Source organism: Scardinius erythrophthalmus (assembly GCF_964197995.2).
Source record: "Scardinius erythrophthalmus genome assembly, chromosome: 4".
In the NCBI taxonomy this organism is placed as follows: domain Eukaryota; kingdom Metazoa; phylum Chordata; class Actinopteri; order Cypriniformes; family Leuciscidae; genus Scardinius; species Scardinius erythrophthalmus.
Genome location: NC_138224.1, coordinates 47,144,949 through 47,157,886, shown reverse-complemented (window position 1 = coordinate 47,157,886; position 12,938 = coordinate 47,144,949). Strand labels below are relative to the sequence as shown.

General features: G+C 39.4%; 1 protein-coding gene and 1 long non-coding RNA gene across 2 annotated transcripts in view; one reads left to right on the top strand and one right to left on the bottom strand.

Annotated features, from left to right (window-relative positions):
- The window catches only part of LOC308689647, a 1,235,845-nt gene that overhangs the window by 856,276 nt on the left and 366,631 nt on the right, over positions 1–12,938 (bottom strand). The gene's annotated exons all lie outside the window — the stretch shown is intronic.
- Positions 1–12,938, top strand: part of LOC308689646 (NACHT, LRR and PYD domains-containing protein 3-like) — a gene marked incomplete at its 3' end in the record, with an annotated part of 208,992 nt that overhangs the window by 124,762 nt on the left and 71,292 nt on the right. The gene's annotated exons all lie outside the window — the stretch shown is intronic.

Sequence of the window (12,938 nt, the reverse complement as noted above, 5' to 3'; positions counted from 1 at the left end):
CCAGCCGCATTTCAAAGTCGTTCCCGAAATGACCGCCAGGTGGCGCAAAGGGACATTGTGCAAAACAGCAGCAATTGCCGTATTTTAAAATGTAAGTGGGTTAAATATAAAACCCTAAGCCTAATAGGCATATTTTTCATATATATAAATAGGCCTATTAGGCTACAACAGAAAAGAACCAAAGATAGAATCAATTTTACAGCTGAAAAAATAGAATCAAAAGTTAAAAATAGAGACGATATTAGGAGCAATGAGCTGAATTTTTACTATTCTATTGAGGAATTAGATAAACGAAGAGCTCTCGTGAGCGATACAATTGCACAGTAATTTATAGTGATTTCAAAAGCAGTCCTTAAAAAAAAAAATTACATGAGTAGTGTGGCATAATTTTTGAGAGATTACGCGGAACACGTTTTAGTTAAGATCCTGGTTTCAATGCCCTTAATGTATATAGGCTAGGCTACTGCTTTAAAAAAATTTCACAACGCGTTTTGAGATTGTTTTAAATTAAACATTGAAGTTTAAAATGTAGTGTTTTGGCACACCAGGCCGAGTGGCGTTACGCATTGTTCAAAAATCAGGTTTTATTCTGGCATGTTAAATTGGCGTTAATATATATATATATATTTTTTTTTTTTATTAGATTTAGATTTTAGGTTTCGTTAGATTTATTTTTCTCATAACAGCTAAAATAACTTAATATATGCCTTGTCTTCATATGATTTTTATCAATAAACTAGTGTTTTCTGACAGTGTCGACTGCAAAGATGAAGTTGACGATCGCCATATTTGTAGTGAACGCACCTAGAGAGAAATGCACAAAGACATAATCAGAGAGTAGCCTTTTTCTTTTTCGTTTTGAATTATTTCGTTTGAAGACATTTCAAGCTTTGTGTATTTGATGTATTTATCATGTCTGTGTGAGGCATACGTTGAGTTTCGTTAAGTTAGGAGGATGAGATGCGCTCCAGCTGACGTGCAATGCAAGTGACCTCGCGGGCGCCTCTATGATTAGTGTCTGTTTGCTTCTCTTACTTATTGAATCCAGACAATTGGGTAATGAAAAAATTATTAAAATTAAGATACAATTTATAGAAAACGAAATTCACTTTAAAAAAAGGTTTTCTACTAAACAAAACTTAATGAAGTGGTCAAAATCATGTCTGACCCACTCCATATCCATCTCTCGATATAATGCATCTTATCTTACTCGCGCTGTTCACTTTTCATATTCAACATAGATTGAAAAAACAACATTATAATATTTTAACAAATATGATACTAAATGAGATTATTTAATGGCTACAACAGTATAGGCCTATAGACTCTATTTGTACAAATTGCTGCACGTTAATGTAATTAAATGAAACCTTGTAACGAATTCACACTGTAGGGTAGACTGTGTAAAGTTGAGACACCTTAAATAAGTTGCGTTCGCAGCAAGCACAAGTTGTGATTTTTGCTGTGCACTTGCATATTAGTGTCAGCTGGGAAATATATAGACCAGACCTCTTGGAACTTTAATTGAATACATAGCGTTGGTAAAGCATACTGAAATTACATCCCTACAAATGTATTGGGCCCTACTGAAAATAAATGTATCGAATTTAAGCAAAGTAGCCTAAATGTTAAGACTGTAAGCCCTTTGCTTTTTTACGTATAGCCTAAAGGACTCTTATAGCCGACTTTGGGTTAATTTAATTTGTAGAGGATTTTTTTTAACTCAAACATTAACACTGAAATAAATTAAACTAAATTATTGTAATTTTTTGGCACACCACGACGAGTGGCGCTATGCATTGTTCTAAAGCCCGGTTTTATTCTGGCATGTCGAATTCGACAAACGCATTCATTTGAATGAAGAGCGCTTCTCGCTCGTGTGAGCGAACACACACTGGAACGTTAGGCCATGTCGCAAAGAGTGAGTAGTGGCCGAGTGGTTGAACGTACGTTACGATCATTTAGATGACACGGGTTCGAATCCCGAGCTAACTTGGACTACTGGTGTTTTTATATTAGCCTATTAATGCATTTTACTCTATTGTTGATGCAGAGAGATTTGTCTTCTAAAACATATTTTTTTGCTTATAGCCTATTTACAAAATAAAATCGCCATGCATTTCCATTTTACACTAAGGAACAAATATTATACAATGACTTTACTTCTGTAGCCTATAATAATTTATATATATGACGTTTAAACGACAAACAATAAAATCAGAACCAGTATTCTGTTGCGTTCATGGTTCCAGTGGCAGTAATGCATCCACGGCTTTTCAAAATGTCTCAAAGCGTTTTGAGATTGTTTTGAATTAAATATTGAAGTTTATAATAAAGTGTTTGGCACAACAAGTGGCAAACTCTTTGTTTTGTTTTGCAAACTCAGCTAGCCTGTGGGGGGGGGGGGGGGGGGGGGGGGGGCAATAGTTGCTTTATCGTGGGGGTGCAGGACAGAGGTGTTAATGTTCCGTCTTTCATATGGAGAGTGTCGGAGCCAGCCTGATGAGCAGGCAAAGGCAAAGTTATTTTAAGGTTTAATCTCAAAATCTCCAAAAGTCCATAGCCTATGTGCAGTAGGCCCTATATCTTATTAAATTATATATTGTAGTTTTATTGATTGTATTTAAAGGTTTTCCACAAACAATTTCAATTAAGCAGATACATTGCTCTTTAATTCGCGACCCACCTCGTTTTATTGTGAGGTAAATTCAGCAAGGCATGTTGTATCTTTGAAGGAACAAAAGCTATTTGTTTCAGTTTTTTCTTTCGTGATTTGTGTGGATGACACACAGCGACATATACTGTATTATCAGCTGTATGGTGTTTTTTACGCTGAAATGCTTATTTTCGAGAAAGACCCGCCGCGCGCAGTGAGGGAGACCAAACTTACTAAAAAAATATCCAGCGCGAGAGAAGCTTCCGCATTCTCTTCAGCGTTCTCTTCGCGTTTCTCAGCACAGCATTAGCAGGCTCTTCACTGGACTCAGACAGAGAGAGGAATAGAAACGTGTAACTCACAGCATTAGCAGGCTCTTCAAGCATCAGCCGGCTCTTCAAGCATTAGCAGGCTCTTCACTGGACTCAGACAGAGGGAGGAACAGACACGTGTAACTCACAGCATTAGCAGGCTCTTCCAGCATTAGCAGGCTCTTCAAGCATTAGCCGGCTCTTCAAGCATTAGCAGGCTCTTCCAGCATTAACAGGCTCTTCAAGCATTAGCCGGCTCTTCAAGCATTAGCCGGCTCTTCAAGCATTAGCCGGCTCTTCAAGCATTAGCCGGCTCTTCAAGCATTAGCCGGCTCTTCACTGGACTCAGACAGAGGGAGGAATAGACACGTGTAACTCACAGCATTAGCAGGCTCTTCCAGCATTAGCAGGCTCTTTCAGCATTAGCAGGCTCTTCAAGCATTAGCAGGCTCTTCACTGGACTCAGACAGAGGGAGGAATAGACACGTGTAACTCACAGCATTAGCAGGCTCTTCCAGCATTAGCAGGCTCTTCAAGCATTAGCAGGCTCTTCAAGCATTAGCAGGCTCTTCACTGGACTCAGACAGAGGGAGGAACAGACACGTGTAACTCACAGCATTAGCAGGCTCTTCCAGCATTAGCAGGCTCTTCACTGGACTCAGACAGAGGGAGGAACAGACACGTGTAACTCACAGCATTAGCAGGCTCTTCCAGCATTAACAGGCTCTTCAAGCATTAGCCAGCTCTTCAAGCATTAGCAGGCTCTTCCAGCATTAACAGGCTCTTCAAGCATTAGCCGGCTCTTCAAGCATTAGCCGGCTCTTCAAGCATTAGCCGGCTCTTCACTGGACTCAGACAGAGGGAGGAATAGACACGTGTAACTCACAGCATTAGCAGGCTCTTCCAGCATTAGCAGGCTCTTCAAGCATTAGCAGGCTCTTCAAGCATTAGCAGGCTCTTCAAGCATTAGCAGGCTCTTCACTGGACTCAGACAGAGGGAGGAACAGGCACGTGTAACTCACAGCATTAGCAGGCTCTTCCAGCATTAACAGGCTCTTCAAGCATTAGCCAGCTCTTCAAGCATTAGCAGGCTCTTCCAGCATTAACAGGCTCTTCAAGCATTAGCCGGCTCTTCAAGCATTAGCCGGCTCTTCACTGGACTCAGACAGAGGGAGGAATAGACACGTGTAACTCACAGCATTAGCAGGCTCTTCCAGCATTAGCAGGCTCTTCAAGCATTAGCAGGCTCTTCAAGCATTAGCAGGCTCTTCACTGGACTCAGACAGAGGGAGGAACAGACACGTGTAACTCACAGCATTAGCAGGCTCTTCCAGCATTAACAGGCTCTTCAAGCATTAGCAGGCTCTTCCAGCATTAACAGGCTCTTCAAGCATTAGCCGGCTCTTCAAGCATTAGCCGGCTCTTCACTGGACTCAGACAGAGGGAGGAACAGACACGTGTAACTCACAGCATTAGCAGGCTCTTCACTGGACTCAGACAGAGGGAGGAATAGACACGTGTAACTCACAGCATTAGCAGGCTCTTCACTGGACTCAGACAGAGGGAGGAATAGACACGTGTAACTCACAGCATTAGCAGGCTCTTCACTGGACTCAGACAGAGGGAGGAACAGACACGTGTAACTCACAGCATTAGCAGGCTCTTCACTGGACTCAGACAGAGGGAGGAATAGACACGTGTAACTCACAGCATTAGCAGGCTCTTCACTGGACTCAGACAGAGGGAGGAATAGACACGTGTAACTCACAGCATTAGCAGGCTCTTCACTGGACTCAGACAGAGGGAGGAATAGACAGCTGTGATTGCGAGTGAACAGCAGAAACAATTCCCACACTCACATTTCCACCACACACTGTAAGGTTTCACTCGTGCTCATTTCCACAATAAAACTGCAACTCAACAGACCCACAGTGCACCAAGGCCTCCGCCCGCATTCCAGCCGAAGTTCTCTCTGGCTCTCTCATCTGTCTCTCTAGTCTGTCTCTCTCTCGTCCTCTCTCTCCCGCGGCCACGGCCGCTCCCGTGCTGCGCGCCCCACCTCTCATTCTCGTCGTGTCCCCCTCTGCTCGTGCCTCTCTCTCCCGCGGCCTCCCGCCGCGACCGCGGCCACGGCCGCTCACGTGCTGCGCGTCTGTCTCTCTCACAACCCCCGCGGGGAAGAACCACCCCCACTTTCTCTTCCTCTGACTTTTTATACTCTCATGAGCTAGTGTGGCCCCATTCAAACGCTCAGCGCAAATTACCCACACCTGCTGTCAATCCGCCACTAGGTTACCATAGCGACAGGCACTCACCCAGGCTTTGGGACGGTGTTTCACTTCCCAAATCTCAGCGGGGACATTTCTCTAGCAGGGATAGTCCCGGGCTTATTTGTCACCCCGTGACATAATCACATGAAATAATCATTTTGGTTTTAACTTTAGAATGAGTCCTTATTCACTGTACATAATTTGAAATTTAATTTGAAATTAAATTGTCAACAAATATAGAATTGTGAAACAAATATTTTAATGACATTTTGATGGCATGAAAAGACAAAAGAAATTGACTTGTTTGTAAAATCATTAGAGGTGGCCATAGATTAATTTTTTTAATCTAGATTAATCTAGATTAATTTTGAAATTAATCTAGATTAAAATGGCTCATTTGAATTCTGCCGAAGGCATTCAGAATATGTGTGCTACCCAAATAATGACTATAAAAGTAGGCTAAGTCTTTGAGAACGGGTTTCTCAAGCCAGGTGGCGCATTAGACCAGGGGCTCATCTCCTGTTTCCAAAATGCATCACAAACTGCTTGAGAAAGCTGTTCTACTCATAGACTGTAAAAGGTTACTTCTGTACTGTTACCGTCCGTAGGCAACATTAGGTAGGCCTATGTTATTATCAACTACTATAGGCTATCAATTAGGGATGGGCGATATGGCCTAAAATATATATTGTGATATACATTGCAGCCTCTTGCGATAACGATATACAGTATATTATAATAAAACCATCTCAGAACAGGTTACACAGACCCTGCTAAACAACTGCTAGATTATTTTTTTTAAAGGGTATATGTAGTTTTGTAAGGGTGGAATTCCTGCAGTGGTTCAAGCTGCAAGAACTGCCGAATGACTAAAGAAACGTCATTGGCAAGATGGTAGAAAACTGCACATTTCTTGTCTATAACCACCCACTGCCACTTATACCAACGACGGAAATAAGTGCAGTTACAATAGCTTGATATTTGTGGGAGAGCGTTGCTATAGATAGTGATGATATTGTATTGCAATATGTAGCACTTCAAAGTCAAATCCGAATCAAAACTAGTTAGCACATTAGTTGCAATTGAAAAGGTTTAATGACAAATTATGGTTATGGTTACACCTAAAATAGTTACAAAATATATGTATGAGATGATGATAACTTATATTATTAATTGTACCCAGCATATATGAAAAATGTTACCTGAGAGAGAGAGAGAGAGAGAGATAGAGAGAGAGAGAGAGAGAGAGAGAGAGAGAGAGAGGAAGAGAAGATAGCCAGAGCATCAAAGAGACAGAGCAACAGTTACAATCTTCTTTTATCCTTTCCTTGACCATGTGACTAAAACCCAACTGTGAGACATTCAAACTGACCAATCAGATAATTACACTTCCACCACTGTACTAAAGGTGTGACAATTCATTGACCCCCAAAGTACAAACATTTGGCTTGCATGCCTAGATCACTATCAGCCCCTCTGTGCCTTAGGAACTCCAAATGGTCATTGTGGTAGAAAGAGGGGGTAGAAAAACAGTCAAGCAAATATCTTTGTTCATTTAAAATATCTTGGATTATTTTCAATCCTACAATTTCCCCCCTTGGCACCGTTGGCCACACACATGGAGTCCAAAGGTGACACAATCCATAAAGACATGCTTTCTGTTGCGTGTAGTTGTATCTTCAGACTTTTCGTCCAAGCTTGTTGCAATCTCGGTTGGTTAATGTTCAGTCTTTGTTCTCCTTCAGCCCTGCATGAGGAGGCTCCATCAAATGGTGTTGCACCGTTCATAGAAATGCAATTCATCCATCGAACACTTCACACCTCCACAAGAACAGGCACTGAATCTGTGAGCAAACACTGGTTCCTCTTTCTGAGGCAGGACACAGAATGTGAACTTTGGTTGCAGGGATCCTGTGGTCTTAAAAGAGCATAACAACAAACAGCAAAAGCAGACACATGGCATTTGTCATTGGTCAGAGGTTTGATATGGTCAGATTAAAATTAGTCTCTGGCAAAAAGCCCTTAAATTGATGTACTTAAAAATATGGTCAAGAGAGAATAAAAGAAGATCTCACAAGCTCTTATGCTGTTTCTGGAAACATTTAAATAAATTGCATTATAACAAAACAACAAATGCTGGTTTAAATGAAGAGTATCAGCAAAATATTCAGTGTAACCAAACACAGAGATTCAATTGAATTAATGTCCATAAACATTGTTGCAAGTAAAATGGACAAAATACAAATAAGCAGAAATCGTTTCAAATGCATTAATGAGAATACAAATATTTGTACTTGGGTAAAAATGAGAAGTACTGACATACAATTTAAAATTTAACTTGGTGAGACAAATGATTACTTAAGTGATAAAGTAAATCCAAAGAAAAACAAAAACAATTACTGGATGCAATTCAGTTATAATTCAGTCTAGATGTAAAGACTTAAATAACATTGTATGCGTTAATTTTGTGAGGCAGAATCAGATAGATGCAGATTTGACTTTGTGTGAAGATCAAATTATGTGGCTGCATTTAGCTGTGGCTATGTGTAAATTCATCATGCCCCAAAACAAAGGTGAGGAGGTTTTACAATTGTGATGCAAATTTGGTCCTGTTGTTGTAACAGGGAGCCAGTCTGAGAATGTGGGTATGAGGTGTGATTTGGCTCAAAATCTTTCCACACCAATGTTTCAGTTAAATGAGCATGATAAAAGTGCAAAATTCAGAGTTACTGAATCCTGTTGTGAGGAAAGCATTTTCATGGTTAATGCAAATTGTGATTACCATTGTGGCCACATGGCAATTCTATGCTCCTTTGCGTGGTTTTACTGCAGCTATATGGAAAAATAGCAGAGTTTCCACTAAGGAGACAAACAAATTCAACATAGTCACACATGCAACTTGAAATTGCTATGCAATTCCAGTAAACAGTTATTCCAGTTTACACAAGATACATGGCCTAGAATTCTTAGCATCTACAACCTTTTAACCTAAGTGTTTCATACAACACTTACAGTAAAGCAATCATGTGTTTTAAAGAATTAACTTAATTAGCCTATGTGCACATGTAGCACAAACAACTATAATGTGTGTTCTATGAGCACAATGTGTTACGCACAATTACAAATTTGAACATACAAACAGGATCATTGCAATTTGGATATTAAACTTCTTGCTATTGGGCCACTAACCCACTAGCAAGTGAAGTTAATAGCTGAAGGCCTTGCATGAACAAAGCAGTTAACTCACTAAGAGTTTTACCTGTACGTGCAGATCGCTGATTTTTGCTCTTAGAAAGTGGTTTACTATTTTTCTGAAAATAAGGAGGAGGTCTGCCCCTTCCCAGTGACCAGCATTTTCCCTCTTTATGGCCTATTTTCTGACAGGAACTGCAAAACCTGCTTTCTTTACCATAGGGATGTTTGCTATGTTCTCCTGGAGTTTGAGGGTTTTCACGACTCTCTAATGCTTGTACACCATGCGTTCTGGTACATGACTCTGCGCTATAACGGTGTTGCATCACCTTAAGAACTGAAATAGGCACACTTTCTTGGTCAGTTGCACATGCATTTTCTGAACTAAACGTTTCAGATTCATTAGAGCTAGTCACCTCCTCTAAGAAGCGAACGTGCTTTTTAGTCCCATCGCTGTTAAGCATTTTGGGAGACAATTTAGCATTTAGCTTAGCCTTGAGTTCTGCAATGGTCTCTTTGTGATTTTTACACTTTTCAGTCAGGGCAAACTGCTCAGCTAGTAAATTATCTAGCTGTGTTTGAAGATCTTGAATCTTTGCCTCAGACTTTTGTGCCTCTGCATTTTTAGATTGCACTTCTTTACATTTAGCATCTATACTTGAAGATAGACACGTTGTTAACTCACGTAGCCGTTTAAAGCGCATGTAGTTTAAAGCCTCAATTATTTCACCATGTTTTGATTTCTTATCATGTCTACCAAGTATTTGCCAATATGTGAGAATTTCATCATCTGAATTGAGATTTTTTGGTACATATTTGCTGTTCAAGATAGGCTCAACTTTTTTGCTCCATAAAGCAAACAATACATCACTATTATCAGATTTGTTCCCATCCATCCCCGAGGAGATCTGAATATTCACAATATTTACAAATTATACAGTAATGGGACTATTAAAGCTATTCAAAACCTTCTAAATTCTGTTTCATTCAATTCATGCAAATGGAGACATTTCCTATCATACCATTAAACAATGAAAACAGACTTACCCATCCCATGGTCAGAAGGTCAGCTTTAATCCATTCACAAAATTAACTGTGAAAAAATGTCCTCATTCTGATCAAAGTGAATTTCAGAAAACACACTGCAAGGGATCCCGGGTTTCGGCACCATCTGTAAGGGTGGAATTCCTGCAGTGGTTCAAGCTGCAAGAACTGCCGAATGACTAAAGAAACGTTATTGGCAAGATGGTAGAAAACTGCACATTTCTTGTCTATAACCACCCACTGCCACTTATACCAACGACGGAAATAAGTGCAGTTACAATAGCTTAATATTTGTGGGAGAGCGTTGCTATAGATAGCGATGATATTGTATTGCAATATGTAGCACTTCAAAGTCAAATCCGAATCAAAACTAGTTAGCACATTAGTTGCAATTGAAAAGGTTTAATGACAAATTATGGTTATGGTTACACCTAAAATAGTTACAAAATATATGTATGAGATGATGATAACTTATATTATTAATTGTACCCAGCATATATGAAAAATGTTACCTGAGAGAGAGAGAGAGAGAGAGAGAGAGAGAGAGAGAGATAGAGAGAGAGAGAGAGAGAGAGAGAGAGAGAGAGAGAGAGAGAGAGAGAGAGAGAGGAAGAGAAGAAGATAGCCAGAGCATCAAAGAGACAGAGCAACAGTTACAATCTTCTTTTATCCTTTCCTTGACCATGTGACTAAAACCCAACTGTGAGACATTCAAACTGACCAATCAGATAATTACACTTCCACCACTGTACTAAAGGTGTGACAATTCATTGACCCCCAAAGTACAAACATTTGGCTTGCATGCCTAGATCACTATCAGCCCCTCTGTGCCTTAGGAACTCCAAATGGTCATTGTGGTAGAAAGAGGGGGTAGAAAAACAGTCAAGCAAATATCTTTGTTCATTTAAAATATCTTGGATTATTTTCAATCCTACAGTTTTGAGAACATATATTGTGCAAAACTGTAAGTATACAACATAATTTTGCAGATAAATAAAATGTAAGTACACTAGCTGCAGAGATCTTAATTAGGTCTAATGTTTATTATAGCTTTGAGCTTATGAAACCCCAAATTTAAAGTTATAATATTGTCTAACTGATGTCTTTTCAGTTAAAAAGAAACACAACAACTATTCTTAAAATCGGGCGTAGACAGAGATTATGTGTTAACGTTACACCACTAAGATATATTGGAATGAGAATAATACGCGCGCGCTGGTATTCAGTGATATCATGTTTCGTTTTGAATTTGAGGTGGTAGAACGGATTAGTCGTGTGTTAACTTACCGAACCGTTACCCCACACACTCGGATAGTTTGCTGCTGTTTTTCGGACGGCTTAAATCCGAACCAAGTCCAAATAATGGATGTTGCAGCTTTCACTTTCAGCCGTGTTTACTTAAGATGACGACGAATATGCGTTGCAGCCGGGTTTACTTCGCGGCCGCGGGTAGATTGCGTCATCATAGCTTGTGTAGTAGAGACATCTCCCAACCCAACTTGGGGAATAGATTAACGGCGATATTTTTTTTATCGCGCAATAAGAGTCTCTGCGTTAACGCCGATAACGGCCCACCACTAAAAATCATACATCAATTAATTTCCTCCTTTCCTCAGCACTGTGCCTCTTTAGTTACTTGTGCATAGAGAGGTATTTTGGCAGATATGTAAAAAGAAAAACAAATCACACCTCTGTTTCAGGGAGCTTAAGGCGAGACACTACAGGTGAACAGGGTACAAATTTTAACTTAGAGATATCACCTTGAAACTTTACCAGTTGATTACTCACATGAATAGGAGAAAAAAAAATATACTGCAAGTTCTTTAATTTTATGTTTAAATATGATAATCAGGCCATATCGAATTAAATATGCGCTAATTTGCATATATTTTGAAGTGACGAATCTGACCATTTAAAAAAACAAGGTTCAAAATTATTTTTGCATTTTGTTGATATATTCAATGAAAAGACATTTTCAGAGGGGATTATGAATATCTCATTTTGTTACCCTGTAAATCAGAAAATACTGCCAATAGCCTTAAAAATTGATTTTTTTTCCCTATTTTTAGGCATAAAATGTCATATAAATCAGGCCAATAATGATATATCAACAAATCCCTCTGAACAAACCTACACAATATAGTTAGGGAAACGTCTATAAAGTTTGGTGTATATAGGTGCTACAGAAGTGAAAAATCGTCACTAGGAGTGTGAGAAAAAAACTCACAAAAATTGAGAAAACGGCCTTTGAAGTTTTTTTATCGCAAAATTCTAATTTCCATCGAAAGCCATGAATTACATACAAAATATGCTTTAGGTCCAAGTAAAATCCATGTATCACACTGTATAACATCCAAAACTCATTATTGCTTCATCCATCACTGATCAAAACATCCTGTTGTAAAGTTTTTCTTTCTTCAAAGCAGAGACCAGGAGACAGTCGGGATTGCGTTCAACGGAAGTTATTCTTTATTGAGAACTCCTCTGTACGCGGCTGTAGAAACTTCCAACATGATCTGATCTAACATAACTTTACATGTTATCTTATAGGCATTTTAGGAGGAGGGACTTTTGGGGGTGGAGACAAATTCAAACAAAGCATGTAAATGAGTATACAGGTTAAGGTAACAAAAGGTGAGATTATCAGTGAATCATTCGTGTGCTAATCCCATCAGTCTGAGTGAAACTGGGGCTCGAAGAGCCATTAAAGAAAACAGGAATTGCAACTTTGCTGAGATCTTAACCTTAAAAGCTAAAATAAGTATTCTTCACTGTGATGTTATGTAAGGAAGCATATCTGAAATAGATTCTTCAATTTTAACCCTTCAATCCAAAACAACACATCAAAACAACACATCAACAGTCCATCACACAGGTGTGACAAAAACTAAATATATCACACCCACAGCAACATCACGTGACGCTTCTGAAGATGACTGCAGAGTCAGCAGTCGAAACTGTCAAGGTATGACAACAAACTTTAAACCTGTCGTATAAGAAAGAATTTGTATTATAAATACAAATAGTAGACTAAATTAACTTGTTTGGATTAACACATAAACATGGCCTTCAACTGAAGACCATTACATCACAAACTTCAAACTAACAGAACACAACCTTTACACCTGACACTTCGCCTAACATTTTAGTCTACATATCCATGCCAGCACCATATATAGGGCCCTCCTCCATCTCCTGCTGGTGTCTTTTAACTTTTTTGGCTGTGCTTACACTTTTATGTCTCCGTTTTGCACTAGCGGAATGGACACTATTGGCTTTTGAAATCCTAACCATGTCGTCATCCTTCATTGCATTGACAGTTACAACTGTGCTCTGAAGCCACAGTTTCTCCATTTCAGCCAGCATGGCAGAGGCACCCTCATTAAATATAGAAATAGCTGTAAGAGCCATAAGTCACATTTCTTTATGTAGATGTGGAATAAATAATTGTGTGTATCAAGCAGT